General features: G+C 36.6%; 3 long non-coding RNA genes across 4 annotated transcripts in view; 2 read left to right on the plus strand and 1 right to left on the minus strand.

The window, feature by feature from the left end:
* LOC145990314 (uncharacterized) overlaps nucleotides 1-19,628 on the plus strand; it is a 120,775-nt gene that overhangs the window by 26,238 nt on the left and 74,909 nt on the right. The gene's annotated exons all lie outside the window — the stretch shown is intronic.
* Nucleotides 967-2,963, minus strand: LOC145990312 (uncharacterized). The gene is made up of 3 exons (XR_014441962.1): nucleotides 2,905-2,963; nucleotides 1,556-1,610; nucleotides 967-1,208 (listed from the first exon to the last, which is right to left on the minus strand). It is a non-coding gene; the product is annotated as an uncharacterized LOC145990312 (long non-coding RNA).
* LOC145990313 (uncharacterized) lies at nucleotides 7,808-11,454 on the plus strand. The gene is made up of 3 exons (XR_014441963.1): nucleotides 7,808-7,877; nucleotides 9,070-9,124; nucleotides 11,211-11,454. It is a non-coding gene; the product is annotated as an uncharacterized LOC145990313 (long non-coding RNA).

Here is a 19,628-nt window from a genome sequence, read left to right on the forward strand (position 1 = left end):
ATGTAAATCACTTTCAGGAATTGATTCGCACATTTTATTATATATGTGTTGGTTATACTAAACATCCAGTTAACTCTTTTACGACGGGATTTTATTCAAGCTTCACTAATGAAAATTCCAATCCCTATTGTCGACATTTCTGCATGGTTAGTTATATATCATGAACTATGGCAACTAGAGATGAATAAGTACTTGCAGTAATCCATGCATTCATAAACACAGGTTGTTGTTAGGTAAAAACTGGAAGTTGTCACTGAAAAACAATGAGCATACAGGTAGAAATACACAGCTGAGGGAAGGATCAGTCGCAAGATAAATAGAAAAAAGCTCGTTGTCTGCATTTATTCATACTTCTCTTGTTTTACGTCGCTTTTTTGTCCCTTTGGATAATCGAGACTATGCAGACGAGTGATGACTAAATGATTTGAAGAAGAGACACTCGCAAACGCCACAGCAGGACTCGAAGCTGAGAATTTCGGAGGCAAGATCGATCGGAAACAACATTCACAGTTGCAAATACAGTGATACCACAGATAAACGTACTATAAGCAGATATGGAGCTCAGGCAGCAAACGTCCTGTGCTTTAAATTACTGCTTGCAAGAAGTTCTAGTATTGCCCGCTGAGAGGCGCCACTCTCATTTTTTACTTTCACATCGGGACCAAACTATTTACAACAGTTTGGGAGGATCTTCGAGGAGAAAGCTATTTTCTGTTGTTCCTTGCACCCTGGTGTAAGGAGGGAGATTCATTCGTTGACCTGTGTTGAATGTCCAGCCTGAGCAAAAAGTGCGATTGACGCCTCCCAGCGGTCGATACTAGAACTTCTTGCAGACAGTAATTTAAAGCGCAGAAGGTTTGCTGCCTGCGTTCCATATCTGCTTATAATACGTTTATCTGAGGTGATACTAAACATCTTTGTAGTACAGAGTTTATACTGTAATAAAAGTGTCTATTTTTTGTTCAAGATTTATTTAATCATATTACTTCTGGGCGTTTGATATACCTAAAAGTTGACAGAAAAATTGTATACATAGCAGTATGCTTATTTTCTACCAACAGGTCCTCCAACGATTCCTCCTCCGAGGCTTCCAAAACCACCATAGCCTCCTGGGAACCCATAACCGGAAGCGAGACCATAGCCATGGAGACCATAGATTCCAGGGTAGGCTCCGTGAGCGATTCCATAGCCGTAGCTACTCACGCCACCTATATAAATAAAAACAGGAATACATCTCTGAGTAGAAACAATACATATATTTACATCTAAGATATTCTAACATGCTTAAATACAAATACAGAAGATATGTGCCAATTTGTTTCGATCTAGAGGTGGATGCTCCACTATGAACGCCACAATACAGTTGGGTAAATTCACCTTTCCTTACATAAATCAAGTTTGATTCCACATAATATTTTCTCAATATATTTTTGGAACATTCATTCCAATGAAGAGTAACTAACAAAATGTCTAACATATTTAGACGTTTTCTATAAAATTGTGCCATTTACTTTTATCATAGGATTCATTGCATAAACATATATGAAATACTCACCATATCCAATCCCTTGAACTGCGACAATAATGGCGAGAAGAGCTACGGCGAAAATCTGCGAGAAGTATAAAATTGCATAAATTACACTGGTCAACAATGATTTTGTCAAATGAATAATTCTCACTGATTCTTATGTTGTCTAGTATGCTGATTCTGAATATGAAGTCAGAATTTCTCTATCGCGCTCCATTCTTTCTAATGGGTTTTCTCTTCTAGCCTACTTTTATCATTAAGCTCCATTATAGTAGCAAGAGTACAAAAAGCATTATGAGTTCCAAAACATGGATAAAAGCGACTCGCTTTGCTTAAAACGTTTCTGCGCAAGGCAATCATTGTTGATAATAAGAACATTGTTAACAACAAAGATAAAATTACGTCTTATTGCCATAGGAATAAACAGCAATTATAACATTTAAGTTGAAATCCAGTTCTCTTGACATAAATAAGTTTGTTGGAATTAATTTGTGCATATTTTGTGTTATATATAGTGTGCATATATTTTAAAAAAAATGTCACGTAATCTTATATATAAAAATGGGTGGCTGTTTGTTCCGGCATAACTCTCGAACGCCTGGAGCAATTTCAACCAAACTTGGTACACATGTCACTTGCAATCTGGAAAGAAATACTGTGGGGGTAAGACACTCCTGGTACCCCTAGGGGTGGGGGTGGGAAGGGGTGACATGTAAAAATAATCGAAAAGGACCGATATTAGTGTGAAATCCATAGCTTTCGGGGTCGCTAAGATGAATAGTGACACTCCCAATGCCGTTCAATTTATTTCTTCTTGCTCCTGGAGGTGAAACTAAAAATGTTGTTTATAATCAAGTTTTGACTTAAATTAATATTATAGTGAATTTGTAAAAGATTTTACTTTATAATTTGTATACTGTACTTTTACTTTTAAATACCTGTAAATAATATTAGTTACATTTCACACTATAGTTAGGATTCATTATTTTCCTGTCGAATAGAAGATTGGGATAAAGAAATACCCGAGCAACGCCGGGTATTCAGCTAGTTAATTAAAATTATTAAAGAGACCGGTGCGCTACGACTCAACTATCATACTGTGCTTGTATAAACTCCAATTAAAACTTAGTCTTCGAAGGCGTTGTTGAGTTTTGTTTTTCAAGTATACTTTATGCACAGACGGGTTAATCTTTCTCGCATCAACAAAATTTCATTCCTTAAAAGAACACAGAATATTGAATAAAAAAGAATTACTGTAGTCGTGGATTTGCTTAGTATTATCTTTCATTCTGACTACGAAATCACACTGTGCACGGAAACAAAACAAAGAACAAAGTAACGTAAGCATTGTGATTAATAATGCATAAAGGTCGTACCTGAGACTTGCACACCATTGTTGTGGATTGAATGTAGACTTGAAGTGTGTAAATGACTGGTGTCGGCGGGTTTTTTATAAGTCAAAACTGCTTTGGAAACGCGGAAGGAAAGTTATGTTGCAGTTGAAGCAATTACAATAATGTTACACGAGTTTCTATAGTCCTCTTACTGCACTAAGTCAAGGCCATGTTGATTCCTTCGACCGTGACTAACAGCAGAACGTCTGCAATTAAGAAATCAGACACGACTGCGTTTACTGTATAGGTAATCATGTTTCGTGCTGGTTTTTGATTCATGTATTATTTGTGGGAACGTTGTTTGTATAAAATAACATATTTTCTGTTTCCTGTCAATCATAGTATCAATGTCGATATTGGTGTGCAAAGAATTTCGTAATATGACTAAGGCAGTGCCATCCCCAGGATTTTCGAAACTAACGGTTTCTTTACTATCTTACTTTTAAAGTTTATATAATATATTCCATCTGTTGCCTTCTCCCACATAAGTCCGATCAACATATTTTCAAACCAATTTACTATTCTTTCCGTATCTAACTTAATTGAAAGCACAAGATAGCGTTGTTTGTTGTAAGTATCAGGAAAAACATCACTGGGAGCAGGGGGAAGTGTTACATATTCTTTTTAGTACGTAGTGAGTCCTCGTTTTGCCATCCTTTCATCCCTTTGATGTTTAGGAATACTGGGGCCAAGGGGGGTTACGACCCACACCAACCCTTCTTGTGCACCCCACTATAGAGATGGCAGGGCCAGCAGGGAAGTTGTCAACGGGTGGGAAAGGGTTGGCTCTGCCCCAACGTGAAATAATTTTAGCCTAATCTTCTACCTCCCAAAGAGCTACGAGAAATGTTTAGAATCATTTATAGAATGGCAAGTATCACACAAACACATGCACACGAGAGATAGAATGAGTGTGTGTGTGTGTGTGTGTGTGTGTGTGTGTGTGTGTGTGTGTGTGTGTGTGTGTGTGTGTGTGTGTGTGTGTGTGTGTGAGAGAGAGAGAGAGAGAGAGAGAGAGAGAGAGAGAGAGAGAGAGAGAGAATCAGACAAAAATGTATAAGTGACATACATGGGCGTCGGGAGGGGGTGTCGAACGGGTCGGTGGACCCCCCCAAATTGACATATTTCATTTAAAGATACAACAAAGCCGAAAGTTTGTTACTCTTATTGTTAAGAACAGAAATACAGTTCAGAATAATCAAAGTAAAAATGCATTGGATCGAAAATATTGAATGAAAAATACAGGAACAAGGTTTATATTCTACCATTTCATCCAAAGAACAAATGGTTTCACCGTTTTCAAAATTCTAATAATTACAGTTGTAGGTGAGAGGCCACGCAACACACTTTATAAGAAAAATCCCCCTAACATTTAAAGCCTTTTCTTGAACGAGACGTGCAAAGGTTAATATCAAAATGCATTCAGATACTAACTGCATAAAATGCAAAAGAAATAATGGAAAATAGTTGTGCTGGTTTTAACTCGTTTGGTGGATCGAGTCTTCCCATTTACATAATAATAATTATTTCGAAAAAAATATATTTTTGAAAGTTTGTAATATTTTTATTGTATAATAACATTTATAACCGTGGTAATAATACTTACTAATGTCTACTATTTAACTTGAATGATTAGCCCGATTCCCCTGCAAATATTTCTGGCGACGCCCATGGCGACATAATTGATAGGAACAGAAGGAGAAAGAAAGGAACAAACAAACAGATCGAAGTAAACAGAGACATCGAGAGATGGAAGAGAACGCAACAAAGAGAGATAGATGGGAAGGAAGAAGAGAAAGATAGAAAGACAGAGAGAGGGAGTAATAAAAACGGAGAAATAAAGATAACAAGAGATGAAGAGAGAGAGAGACAGAGAAATAAAGAAAGCTAGAAAGGAAGATAGACAAGTGTAGAGAGAAAACAGAAGGAAAAATAGAGAGAAAGAAATAGTAAAAGAACAAGCTTTTTCGGGAGTATTTCTTCCACTTCTGAGCTCACACGAACGAATTAATTAACTGACGACGCCTTTGTAGGGGGAGAGGGGCCTCTAAGGAGTCGATTTCTATATTTTAAAAATATTTTATTGCCTTCACTATTATATTTTGTGGACGCTGGACCAAAATAGAATGGGACTTGTAACACCACCAACACTTATTAGTAAATATCAATGAGCAAAATACTTTTTTTATTTCCCATAAAGGATTATTATCATAGGCGCCGACTTTGGGGAGGGGGGCACTTTCTGCCCCCCAATTCACGTAGGATGACACATTTTATGTATATTTACATATAAGTAGGCCTATTGTTTATGCAGATCTTGCCCCCCCCAAATTTACATTGCGTCCCCAAAACTTATCTTAAGTTGGCATCTCTGATTACTGCACAACACGAAATTTGTCCTTTACATGAAAATGTGTGATTCTAATGTATTTGTGCATGACAAAAAAAGAATCTGCAATTTGTTTCCGTGTATCACGTGTCACAAAATTTGAAAGTTACATAAGAAACGTATGGGACAATAGCCGAAAGTGTGTTTCTCCTGTGTTATAAATAATGAATGCTCGAAATTATACATTGGTATGATAGGATAAGATTTATTTATTTATTTATTTATTCTAGTATTATCCTGCTGAAAAACAGCTGACTGGCCTTAGTACAGCAGTATGTATACATGTAAATACAAAAAAGTCATAAATTTATAAGACAAGATTGAATGATAAAAATGTGACTACAAAGAAGGTACTAAATACAATAAGAGGTACAATAAAATATGAATGATATATACATTAAAATATAAGTCATTAAAATAGGCCTGGTGAATGATTAAAATACAATTGATCTTTAGGCTCGTTGGAAATCATTATAACTACTGACTATGAAGTTTAAAAACTCATTATATTTATAATCTGTGGATGTTGTCAATAACGACCCTTTAGTGCGTACTCGATACGGCGTAGCTCGTATAGATATTCTCTATAGAAGCGTAGGGACAGAGTAGTAACCTTCTAAAATTTTCTCAACGAATTTTATATCATTTCTATTTCTTCTAACTGAAAGAGATTCAACTCTTAACTTATTCAATAGGTTGTCATAACTATAAAATAATTTAAACAGTTTAAATCTAAAATATAAATAGGAAAGAAATTTCTTTTGTATATTCTCAAAGATGTCACGTTTTCCAACACCACAGGAAAAATTCCATGTCACAGAACTGAATTCCAGAATGGATCTGACAAATGCCCTGATGTATGCAAGAAGGTTGCAAGAAGGTTCCTCTGGGAGTGAGACAGTCGGGACAGAGATAATCATTATGTCCGTAAACACTGACAGCTACTACAGGCATCACGAGATCCGATTGACAAGCCCCAAAATGTGGGAAGCTTCACGCGATTAAGTCCACCATGGGTGCATGACGTTCCTCCTTTTCTCTCTAGTCAAGAAGTTCTTATTCGACTGTGTATTGGACACAGCCGTCTTACCCATGGCCACTTGCTGCAAGGGTTGGACCTCCATGTGCTGTATTTTTATGTCGTTTTAGTATTCTACATGTTCTTGTTGAATGTGCCGATTTTGCTTTTCTCAGGCAGACTTCTAATCTCGCCATCTGTTTCTCATTCCTGTTGGGAGATGATGGCGGTGTTTTATCAAATGAATTTAGCTTTAACTGGTCTGTGAGGAAGCTTTTAGTTAATTCTACTTTTTAATGTATTGTTTTTGTCTTGTCTACAACCTTGCGCTTTTTACAACCCTTGTTCTAACATTTTAAGTAAGAATCTTAGATAAGGGGATATTTCCCTGCATATATTGAATGGCGTAAAATGGCCACACGTGCCGACGCAACCAAAAATTTTAACGCAATCAATCAATCAGAATGTATTTCTCCCTCATTACACATCAAGTTTGGTTTGATGAAAATCTTCGTCAAAGTACTATGCCGAGAAGGCCAAGCTTTCAGGTACCTCTGGACGAAATTCCCACGCTTAAGTGAGGCAAAGGTTTCATTTAAAGATTTCATCTAAAGGACAGAAAATGTCTTCAAATTTGTTGTGCAGTGTCATTATTATTCCTCCCTCTCAGCAACAAATTTCCCTAGCAAACAAGGTTATTCATCACCACTTCTTCATAGGCAGAGGCACGTTTATTACACATCTAACACGTAGAAACCAGTAAAATTGCGAAGTTTATTCTTGCACCCACACCAGAACCGAACCGTAGAAAAGCAACGTAATATTAACAAGAATGGAAATAGAAATTCCTGTGAAAGTTTATGTTTTTCGTTTGTTCATTATAAGTTTGTCTCAAAAAGTATTATGTAGGCATATACAGTATTATTTCTTGATTTGATACTTTCCTTTCGAGATCGAGAAGAAAACAAAACTGGAGCTTAAGTATCGAGATAATAATATCGAGAACGAGACAGCGTTCCCCATTCACGAGACTTGACGAGATTTGGCAGTTTTCGTCTCGTCTTGATTGATTGGTTGATTTTACTTTGCTTTTCTGCCAATTTGGGCTAATCGCTAAGATGAGGTTGAGCGAAGATATGATGAAATGATGTAGGGACAATCACAAAAAGCAATCATGACCAGGCCGGGATTCGAACCTGGGACCTCTGCCGTCGTAGCGTGCTGTGCTAACCACTCCGTCACGTAAGTCGGCTCGTGTCGTCTGGCTACAGCCATTAGCCAATATGGTTAGCAAATCATAAACATGAACAACTCCTTCAGTATTGCTTAAGGAAATTGCTATAAATCTAATTAAACTATATTAATTACTGAAACAAATCGAGCAACACAATTAACACCGTTCGCAAAGCTTACTGAACACGTCTTCCGTAGTTTTCCTGCGAGAAAGCACACTCAGGGATTCATATAAAAAGCCGGCAGGGTCAATTAAACTCACACTTCGAGTAACAGCTAACAAGTGAATCAAAAACAATGGCTTCCACCTCTCTGGTATGTAGATTTTACGTTATGACAAATGACAATCGCATATCTTATTAGATCTTTACGAATATAATTAAAGAGTATACATCAAGCTTGTCTTTGAAAGAAATATTGTTTTAATGTATTATAGTTATTACCTATGTCTCGGGTTAGTTTTGTGTGAATTCACATTTCCATGCTTCGAATTCGATGGTTGATAAGAAAATTTGTGTTCCCTGTACTGTCGAACCGTTAGTGTGTTAATGTTTAATACTAGAATTTGATATTTCGGCACCATTTCGTGACTAATGTATAATATTTTGGCGCCAAAAGAGACGACCTAATCGCGAAATGAGATTCAGAACAGAAAACAATATATGTCAAAAGTACCCACAGAAAAGGAAATGAATCAGTTGGAACCAAAAATGCATGAAGTCTGTAGCTCAGAACAAATGCTTAAGGAAGTAACGGAAATAAAGTCCAGTTAGTTATTATTCGAACAGAATAACGAATCAAAAAGGCGTTGAATAGAAAAAAAATAGTGCAAAATACAGGAACCAGTTTATGTTTTCATATAATACCACTTAAACCAAAGAACCTTTAGCGTCAGTTTTCAAAAATCCAAAACAGAGTTTTGTGTGACAGGACACGCAACATAAACACTATGACCAAAATTTCTTCCTAACTTTTAAAGCTTTTTCTTGAACGAGATGTGTAAAAGTTAATAACAAAATAGAATAATTATGCATTTCAGTACATTAACTGTATGGAATGTTAAGAAAATATATAAAAATACGGGTGCTGGATGGATTGAGTATATAAGTTCCTACAAGGATATAATAATAATAGTGATTTTCCGTAAAAGTTTATTTTAATGAGTTTACAATAGTTATTATTTTATCATTATAATCAAAGGTATGATAATAATAATTATGATTGTTATTATTTTTACTATCAAGTTTTTTCAATTGCTTGACCCCCCGCCATACAAAAACTTCTGGAGACGCCCATGGTGATGATCGGAACTGCAAGCTTCGACGGTGAGATCAAAAATTGATAATGCATTCGGCCACTAAGAAACTATAGTAACCCCTCTTCTCGTTAAAGATATTCCTTGATACACCACACTGTGTGCTTAAATAACTTCATAATTTGTATAACCGGCATATTGGTAATTAGATTGTAAGTTCAGAAGCTTTTTACAATTTTGTTTCTTTTTCAGATCTTCTCCCTTGTTGTTTTGGCTGTTCTTGCAGCAGTTCAGGCTATTGGTTATGGTGAGTATTTATATATTTTATTATACTTATGTAAAATCAATATTTGTAACAATATGTCTGATAACTTTAAAATTCATGATGGGCTAAAAGGAGACATGCTTATCACCAATACCTTTTAATTTAGCCTTAGAACATGCTGTCAAAAAAACTAAAGGACAAAATAAAGATTCAATGGTGTAGCTGTTCATATGGAGAAAATGAAGTCAATGTAATTACAGTTAAGAATAATACTAAAATTCTTTTAGCAGCAGCAAAAGAGATTGATTTAGAAGTTAGCTGGAGAATACTAAATTTATGCTCATACATCGAAACCAAGTGTTAGAGATTGGTCAGAGCTGAGAAGCATATATATATGTAAGATACAGTTGACAGTTGAATTTTCTTGAAGTTTTTCTGTAGAAGCATCGTTTCCTTGACTCCCATCTGTTTTTAAAGTTGTGGTAGTGGCGTAGTATGATGATCTGGCTTCTGTTACCTCTGCAACTGTCGCTCGAGGTTCGGTCTGTAATATACGGGGTTACCTTTCCTTTCATAAATTTTTATCCTCATGACTAATATCGAGGAATCTGAAGGTTAAAATATACACGACTATGATTATGCCTACAGTTTTATACAGAAACTGGGACATAACTTAAGAAGTTTTTGAAAATAAAATCTTAAAGATAATTCTAGCTGAAAGACATGAAAGAGTAGGTGAGTGGAGATGGTTACATAATGTTAAGCTGCGCCATCTATACTTATCACCTGATGAATAATGAAATCAGGAAGACCGGTGGGTAGGCTATGTAGCACACGTGAGAGGGGGTAGAAATGCTTACACCTTACAGGCAGTAGCGGCGATTGGGTGAAAAAACTTGGCGGGGGGACAGTTTATTTTTCTTGGTAGACAAGGCTTAGTATTAAGAGACTATAGTGCGGGGGCAAAATGTGCCCCTAATCGCCGCAACTGCTTGTAGGGTTCTTGTTGGGAAACATGAGGAGGCTGAACCGAAGATATAATGGCAATATTATGATGGACCTGGTGAGGATGGTTGAAAGTTGATTTATCGTGCTCAGGACAGATACACGTTGAAGACATTTGTTGCTGCAGGAATAAACCTTCAGCTTTAGGAATATCAGAGTTAGTTTTGATAATATTAGCTATATATTATGCATTTTATGTGATGATATTAAATACAGTCCCTCATTGCGACTTTTCCGTAATCACCCAAAACTCAACCCCATTTTCAAGAACTGGATTTTGCAGACTAACGAGGCTAGGGTGTCTGGGCGCACAGCCACTATAATCCTGTGGGAATCGTGTTGTGTAGTCCTTATGTTGGTGATTGTCCTTTCATCCCCTTTCATCTACATCGTCGAGATTAAGTAAAAGAGGAAGTAAAGCGACGTGAAATATACTAAATCAATCAATCGATTACCTACAAAAACTGTGGCTGTTTACATGGTTAAGTGGAAGAATTGTCTTCGTCATGGAAAAAGGGCAAAATAAAAATACAGTAAAACCTCGTTCATCCGGACTAATGGGGGACATAAGTTGACTGGTTTAACGAAAGTCCGGATTAACTGAAATAACCTAAAAGAGCAGGAGAAAGTGTATTAAAACTCCGTTTATAGCAACAAGACACGTTTCTTATGATGTATTTAAAGGAAATAGGCCTAAATACACTATACAGTACAGTACAAAGTGTGCGGAAAACAGTGGTTGACTGCCGTTTCTTTGGAAAGTTCTCTTGTTGATTTCTAGCCACATTTAAAACCTTGCATTCTGCTTTTTTTCTTGCCTTTTGCCTCTCCGGATTAAGCAAAGTCCGGCTTATCGGAGTCCGGATTAACGAGGTTTTACTGTATATCTCCAGATTTATGGAGTGGTGAGAGCACTTTAGTTTCACCAGTTTAACATTAAAATACAGAAATTAATGTAATTATAAGTCATGGAACGAGTTAGTTTCAAAGGATGTGGTCTTGTTCTTGTTTCCATGGTCACGATACCATCCTACAATTTACACTAATTGCAAAATCAACAGTCATACATTACACGCAATTCTCCATATAAGTAAATAGTTACTATTTTGATTTCATTTCGCAGGTGGCGTGAGTAGCTATGGTTACGGAATCACCCACGGAGCCTACCCAGGCATCTATGGCCTCCATGGCTATGGTCTCGCTTCCGGTTATGGCTTCCCAGGAGGCTATGGTGGTTTTGGAAGCCTCGGAGGTGGAATCGTTGGAGGACCTGTTGGCAGACGATGAACATACTTCGATACATAAAGCCTGTCTGTTGTTTATGTACTTAGTAGAAGTAATGTGATTAAAATTTTCTTTGAGCAGTATCATGAATTTTTAAATTTCTCTACCTTACCATGTTATTTACATTAAGTACAAAATGTTAAAATGCTTCTTCTTACTACAGTTAACTTCAGCCAGAAAGGCCGTTGGAAGAGTCATTATAATATACCTAGAAAAAATTAACAAAATTTGTCAATTTAACTTCTTGAAAATCTTCACAGTTGACCCATGTCTTCTGTTGAAATCAGAGCCTCAGTAAGCTAGGTGATCCAAAAGTGACCTTAGTTAAGCTTCTAGGGCAATTTACAAATCTCTAGTGAAATATAAATTTCTGAAATTAAAAGAAATAACTTCTATAACTAATTAACAGCGTGTACCAAATGGATAGTTTGTAACATTGCTTGTAACTTTTTTTTTTATTTAAAGAAGAAGAATTACAAAACCGTTACATCTGTTCCCAAGGTGGGCCACGGGTCCCAAAGGTGGCCCACGGCTTTTAGTTGGCTTAGAACATGAAGCTTGTGCTCAGAAAAACATATTTATTCGTGTTTATTCACGTTTCTACATCTTATTAGAGACAATTGTTGGTGTCAAACTTTTAATTGTTGACATCCATTGTAGTAACGACGAATAGCAGATCTCCATGGAGGACACAGTAACTACGACGCCAGGGGTTCCAAAATAACTTACATAAAATATCTGCTGGCAGCCCGAGACAGTACGTTTTCTGCATAGTGGGGGACTGGGTATATTAATGTAATGCCATTTGTTAGCTGTGTTAAATACTAATATGATTTTCGTAATGTGGACCACCTTTGGGAGCACGGGCTACATTTGCCTCCCTACCTCAATTGTGAATGCTTTAACCACTACAAACCACGCACCTTCCTAAATGACGTGAACTTTATAATAACACAGCGATATTTAAGCAGGTAACTCTTTGAAGGATAGGATAGTTATTATTATGATACCATATTTAAAGGTGCGAATCATTGAAGCTGAGAAATACTAACCCTAATTTAAAGTTCGGAAAATTACTTAAAGAAAGTAACGTGTTGCAGAAACTATTACTTTGATTCCGAAGGTAATGCGTTAGTAGTATGATTTGACCTATTATAAACTCGAGAAAGTATGACCCCCCTCAGATTGATTTGCCTACACTTACAAAAGGCACTTCTGTGAGATTGTTGTCCATAATCCTGTCAAAAATATGCCCCTCTTGATATTTTTTTTTTCGGCTACACTTAAAACTAGGCCAAACGTATTAACACACACACACACACACACACACACACCCATATTTACTTCCGGTTTAAGTTTAATTATACACCAGGCTCAACTTGCATATCTAGTACTAAAGCAATGTAATTCTTCTAGAATTGCTCTGTGACTCTCTCATTTCTTACATCATAAACATATGATTTTTCACCTATAAGAATAACACTACATATGGTGTCATCAGGGAGTGTATCGTGGAATTCACAGATAATTTTAATGTTTGTCCTGTCATTAACCACAACTTGTTTTCTTTTTGAAGTGTTGATTACAAACATGGGTCTCTGTGCTTTGAATTCATCTGATGTGTAATACATGTCAGTATTGCCAGTAGTGACCCTTTTGTATGCTGTAAATGCTTCATATAATTTAAGGAAATCATCCTTGGACATGTCTAAATTATAATTTTCTCTAGGAAATACCTCATTTCTGCCATTTTTAAGATATATGTTCTTGATGTTGCAGTTATCAAATCTACTTGAATTTTTTTCCTGATTATTGTGTCTTCCAGTCTGAAACAGTACCACCACAAAATCCGGCATGTCATATTGTATACTGGAGAATGAATTTGTAGCATCAAACTCATAATGAGTACCAGATGCAGGCTTCTGTACACATTGATATGTATAAAATTGTAAAGGAATCTGTGGATTTTTTATTATATCTGCTTTGCATTTAAGAGCATAACTGGCTTCATATTCAACAACTGGGATTCTTAGCTCCATAGTCTGAATAATGCATTTGCCCTCATCAGGTAGGGTATTAGGCATAGCTTCCCCTGTAGAGTTTAATGTACTGTACCTCATCAAAGCATTATTATCATTGGCAGCTCTTCTAAATGTGATTCTTAAACCACCCTTCCACATAATATCTTTGTAATCTGAGAAGAATCCTGGCAACAGGCGCATAGGGAACAGCACTGTGTGGCTCTTGGATAATATTTTATCACCAGCCTCAAATCCACCTATTTTGTAGTAAGAAGCCTCGGTTTTGGATAATTTTAGTGTGGCCAAAGCTGTGGAGGTAATGCCGGGATAATCCACTCTGTTTATAACAACACCATGCTTTCTGATCTCAATTTCAGAGAACAGATGCGGCACAAAATTGTCCACCAATCTTATATTTGAATTTGCCGGATAATCTGCACCATCGAGCTTTACAACATCAAATTTGATGTATAGATCTGCTCTGTGGGGGTGTATAAAGCCATCCCCTACATCAAGATCAACCTCAATTTCTGTGTTGGGTTGATTTAAATTTGCAAATGTTCTCCTGTTTGGGGGGAATGATTGTAGCTCATAACTCTCAATATTTTCCATTTTTTTGTATGTATTTTTATTTAAATATTAATCTCTATGATTGCAGTTGTTGTGGCTCCAGCAAAATCAACTAATTCTTCTTTTTCATTAGTGACCATCAACTCAATGTTATCTATTCTATTATGGCACACAGGAAAATATAATGTTGGGGATGGAGTGTAGATGATTGGCTCCATAAATTCAGAACTAGGTTTGAATGTTGCAATGATGCCAGTTTGTTTGTGAGTGCCTATGCCATTTGATTTGGTGATCATACCCTCGGCCACATTACAGTAAATATTCAGAGTCTCTATGGCTAAGAATTTAGGTATATTAATAGCAGTGTGTTTGATGGCTGGTTCAAGTTTTGTGTTGTTCTCAAAGCCTAACAGCTCTCCTATAGTACCCAGATCCACTGTTTCTGTAGCAGATACAATCTCTACTCTGTGAGTGACAGAATTAAGAGTTAAGACTATACCTCTGGGTAATTGAGCATTTAGAGTGGACAGATTATACTGCCCTGGAGTGATGACAATTTTTTGATCCCCTACTGCAATTGTGTTGTTGTGGTGTGTAATATTAGGGATCAAGTACAAGCCATAAAATGCTCTGAGAGCTATTGTTTTGGGATACACTATATCATCATGTAATTTGAGTTTCAATATTGAATTTTGGCTGGTGAGATGGAATACCCCCATGATGTTTCAGATACCACAAGGCTTTTTGAAAATCTTCAATTGATGGTTTATTTATTTGAGACATATATCTAAGAACAGATAAACACAAAAGTCCACAATTAACATCTTTGAAATTTTGAACACGGGCATTATTGTAATAAAGATTAGCTGATTTTAGATATTGTACTAAATTTTCAGGTGGATCACCTCCAAATGAATCAAACACAAATGCCTCATTGTTTAAATATTTAAGATAACAGATCCAGTGAGTGCCCTGATTTTTGTACTTATCCAAATTAACAATGCCACACTCTTTGTTGAGTGGTTGTTCTGGTAAAGAATCAGACATGTACACACCTCTAAAATTTTTGATGCCCAGTGGCTTGATTAAAGCTTCAATCTTGGTTTGTAAGCGGCTCTTGTTTTTTTTAAACTTATTCATGGCTCTCTTAACACCTTTGCCTTGTTTCTCCATGGCCAGGTTATGGCGCTTCAATTCATCTAATTCTGCCCTATTCTTCTTGGCATCTATTACTGTTTTTGCTATGGCAGCTGATCCCCCAGCCAAGCTCCCAACAGCCCCAAGTGCTGCTAAGATGGCCGGGATAGTAAATATGAAACCCCCCACATGTGATTTTTTCCTGGATTGTTGTAATTTTTTTAATTGGGGGGTACTAAGCAACAATTTCATACCATGGCCCTTGGCAATACAAGAGCTTTTTTCTTGCGCTGCTTTTTGGTTAAAAGGCTATCAATAGTTTTAAGAGATTTAAGACCTGCATAAGGTATTTGATACATAACACCCTTGGCCTTCATTGTAGGTTTATTATTATATACATATTTACAGCCCCCATCCCAGTTTTTGTTTGGTGTTCATAGCTATGGTGGTCCCCAATGCTGCTATTTTTTCACTTAAAGAAGCATCTTTGCTTACAAATCTACCAAATGCAGCCTCTTCTAATTTCTTGTCTGCAACATGTCTCTTGTCAAGATCAGAATGTGTGTTGTATGCTATGTCATGGTCTCTACAAGCAGCATCTAGGGGATTAACACCAGGATCACCTCTGTTTAGTCTATGGTCCAATTTTGTGCCTGGACCACAATACTGATAACCTGGAATATGTAATTCAAATGGCAGCTTGTTTATAATATCATTAACCAACCCCCGACCCTCAGAGATATTCCAAAATTTAGGTGGTAGAGTATTAATAATTTTTATAAGATATCCAATCCCCTTAGTGTCATTCACTATAAAATTAGACAATTTTGTGCTTATCATGTCCATAATTCCAACCTTTTCATTGTAAAAATTGTGGTTGCCAGCATTTTCCTCCCCAGCTATCACCAATAACCTATCTACAAGTTTCCTGACATCATCAACCCAGACAAATTCTTTAGGCAGGGTGTTGTATTGTTTGATTCCACTGCCAGTCTTGATCTGTGACCATGTGGGCTTGATTAAGTTGTTATATTTTGCTCCACTGCTAGACTTGACTCTTTTTTGTGTGGGATCATTGTTCTGGTATAGAGCATCTGATTTTATTAATATTTCTTTGTAGTGCTCATAATCTTGATCTGTATAGCTGCCAGGCCTTTTCCTAGTCATCAGTTCCCACAATCCAGGTGTGCCGGGATATTTAACAAAACCACCTTTTTCTCCAAGATGAGATTCTGAATATACAATTAGATCATCCCCCATAAATGTTACTCTGAAATTGCCAATTCTATGTATGATGCTACCATCACGCTCTGTGTCAGCATATAAGCCAAAGACCTCATCTTTATTGTCTTTAGGTGTGCTTAAATATTTTTGAGCAAGAAGACCCAATTCAATAGGATCCAGAGTAGCTTCAATTCTTCGAGGAGCAACAGGACTAGGTGTATGAATACTGGAAAGTGGGGTGATTGGATAATCTAATATGTTCCTTGCAGCTACAGGTACAAGCTCTGTGATCAAATTTTGATTTTGCTCTGTAACAGTTTTGATATTTTTACCTAATTCACTAATAGCATCAATAATAGGCTGTTCTGTTTGTTTGTGTTGTTCATAAATTCCTCGGTTCTGTGATTTCCATCCCTTAAATCTTTTTACAAGATAATCTCTTAATTTAAGATCATCAATGATTGGCCTTTTCATGGTTATTTATATATGTTTCAATGTCTAGAAAATTGTTGATTTTATTTCTGTATTTGCCACTATTGGGTTTTCTTGTCATATCAATTGTGACAAACCCATAACTGTCTTGGTTCCAGCACCCACTGCAAAACTTGGAAAAATTATTGTAGCTCAAGTCCCCACCTACATATTCATCATGTATGTGTTTGAGGTTGGTATGATCTTGATGAAACACACATATAAAATTGCTGTTGTCTCGGATCAGTTGCTTCGGTATTTTAGAAAAAGTCTGTGCCAGGTAGAAGCAATCAATGTTTTTGTGTCGGCCCTGTGTAAAGAAATTTCTAACCTTGTTTTGATTATCCAGTATAATGTCATCAAACACAACAACAGAGTTATCAAGACATTCATGGAGTGGCTTAACATCTGGTTCAAAAGTGGCTATATCCAATCCATCATATAGCTTCATCAGCTGCTGATATTTTAATTGTTCCAAGCTCTTAGAGAAGACATACAAGTGCCTGTTTTTCCAGTCTAACCAGTTGGGTGCCAATAAAAAATTATCAATCATTAGTGTAGTTTTACCACAAGCTGATGGCCCAACAATAAGACATCTAATATTTTCAGGCAGCAACTTGCCATTTCTCTTAATCTGCTGTTCAGGTTCTGGCAGCCTTTTTATAACATCCCAGGTGCTCATATTATCACTTTGTCTGCATCGATCCAGCTGTGTTCTGGAAGTCCTAGCCATTTGACAAATAACTTGTTGCCTTTTCTGCGGATGATTTTTTCTATGAGATATGTGTCAGGCTGTTTAGTTTTGCTGAGTTCTTCTTCATAGAATCTGCCTTTGAGAATTTCTCCTCGGTGATCTTTTATTATATATGTGTTAAGGGTCCCAGGTTTAATTTGAACCACTGTAAATAATTCAGTGCTCCAGTTTCTTGTAAAGCCTCTTTTGAATAAGTGCTTATATTTGCTGATTCTTACTTGATCACCCACCTTGTATTTGGCTTTTCTTGTTGTTGGCTGGTATCTAGGATAATAAACAGTCCTGATCAATTTTTGCTCATCAGATGAAGTTACTTCAGAGGGTTTCATGTTGATTGTGGAATGGACCGAGTTGTTATATTTATGTAGAAGTTCTGGAAGAATATTAAGCCATTTATAATTACCTTGAAGTGTAAATTGTTTATACATATGATTTTTTAGGGTTTTGTTGAATCTCTCTACAATTGAGGCCTTGAGATCACTGTAACTCGAATAATGTTGTATTGACTGGCTTTTAATAAATTGTTGGAACACAGAATTATAAAATTCTTTGCCATTATCTGTTTGCAAATAGCGCGGTGATCTTCCACTCTGATTGATGATTGTCCTGATGGCTTCTGTAACATATTTTCCAGTCTTGGATTTGAGTGGCACAGCCCAGGCAAATTTTGAAAATGTGTCTATTACAGTAAGTAGATACTTGTAGCCCTTGTTGATTTTGTCTAAGTTTTTCAGCTGTCCACTTGCCATCTCAATCAAGTCGCTCTGCCATAAATCATCTATGCCTTTTGTAACTACTGGCAGTCTCTTAAAATTATGTCTGGCTTGTCTGTGTAATTCATCAACAATAATTTGTCTAGACATAATATGTAAACAAGAATATTGCAACTATGGGGTGTTCAGCAGCTGATACTACAGGATTTTCTAAATATAATTTGTCTCCTATTTGTATATGAAATTCCAGAGATCCATCATCTTCAGCATAAGATGTTTCTAATGTATTGGGATCTGTAAAATCCTGTAACTCTACACTGGTGATTTTTGGTTTGTTGTCAGCATTTGTTATTGATAATGTGGGGTAGTGGTGTGCCTGTGGTTGAAGCCAATATTTGATCTTGATTGGTCTCAGTGTGCCCCCAACAAAAAACTGGTAATAAAATTGTGCAGGGGACAGCATATATATTTTGCCACCTGGTGTAAATGGTGAATCATATTCTTTGTTGGGGATGCTGTTCAATTCAAGAATTACTGTATGTTTTGGATTCTCCATTATGCCTGTTATTTCTTTTTCTGCTGTAAGCAATCTGCTTGTTACAGATTCAAGGTGCTCATTAATAGTCCTAACAACATCATCATGGCCTGGCTTGATTTTTATGTCCACAATAAGTTTCTTGTATTGTTGCACAATCTCTTGAAGCTGGGTGGCAAAAACAGACAGAGCATTTGCTTGATTGGATTCCATGGTCCCTAGCTGTTGCTTGATATTAGCTACAATTTGTTGCAAATTTTCAATAACTGCCAATTTTGAATTTTGAGCAGTAAGATCATGGACCTGTCTTCTGATATCCTCAAACAGGGCATGCAGTTCATTAATATGTTGATTAGTTGGTAGAGTGGCCACTGTCTGAGTAAGTTGTTTGATCTCTGTCTGGATATTCTTGATATCTTCTGATTTCAATATGCGATTCACTGCTCTCTTAATATTTTTAAGTTCCTGTGATGTAGGCAGATTTGTTACAGTATTTTGCAAAGATTCAAGTGCCAATTTCACATTATTTAATTCAGAAGCATCAGCCACATTTTGCATAGCATTTTGGAGCAGGGCTATATCTGCCTGAGTGGGTGTTGATTGTTGTAAAATTTCAAGTTTTGTTTGGATATCATCGATCAAGTGATGAAAATGAGATAGCTCAGATTCAGTGTTGAGGTTTTCAAGCTTTGTGATTTGTTGCTGGACACTGACAAGTGTGTCTACAATACCAGGCAGGCGGGATTCTAGAGATTCTTGTACATTTGTCAAATCACTTTGCACTGCTTCTATTGTACCCTCAAGATGGGTTATGGTACTTTGAATTTTTCCA

This window comes from Lepisma saccharinum, chromosome 7, assembly GCF_977018435.1.
Source record: "Lepisma saccharinum chromosome 7, izLepSacc3.1, whole genome shotgun sequence".
Lineage (NCBI taxonomy): Eukaryota > Metazoa > Arthropoda > Insecta > Zygentoma > Lepismatidae > Lepisma > Lepisma saccharinum.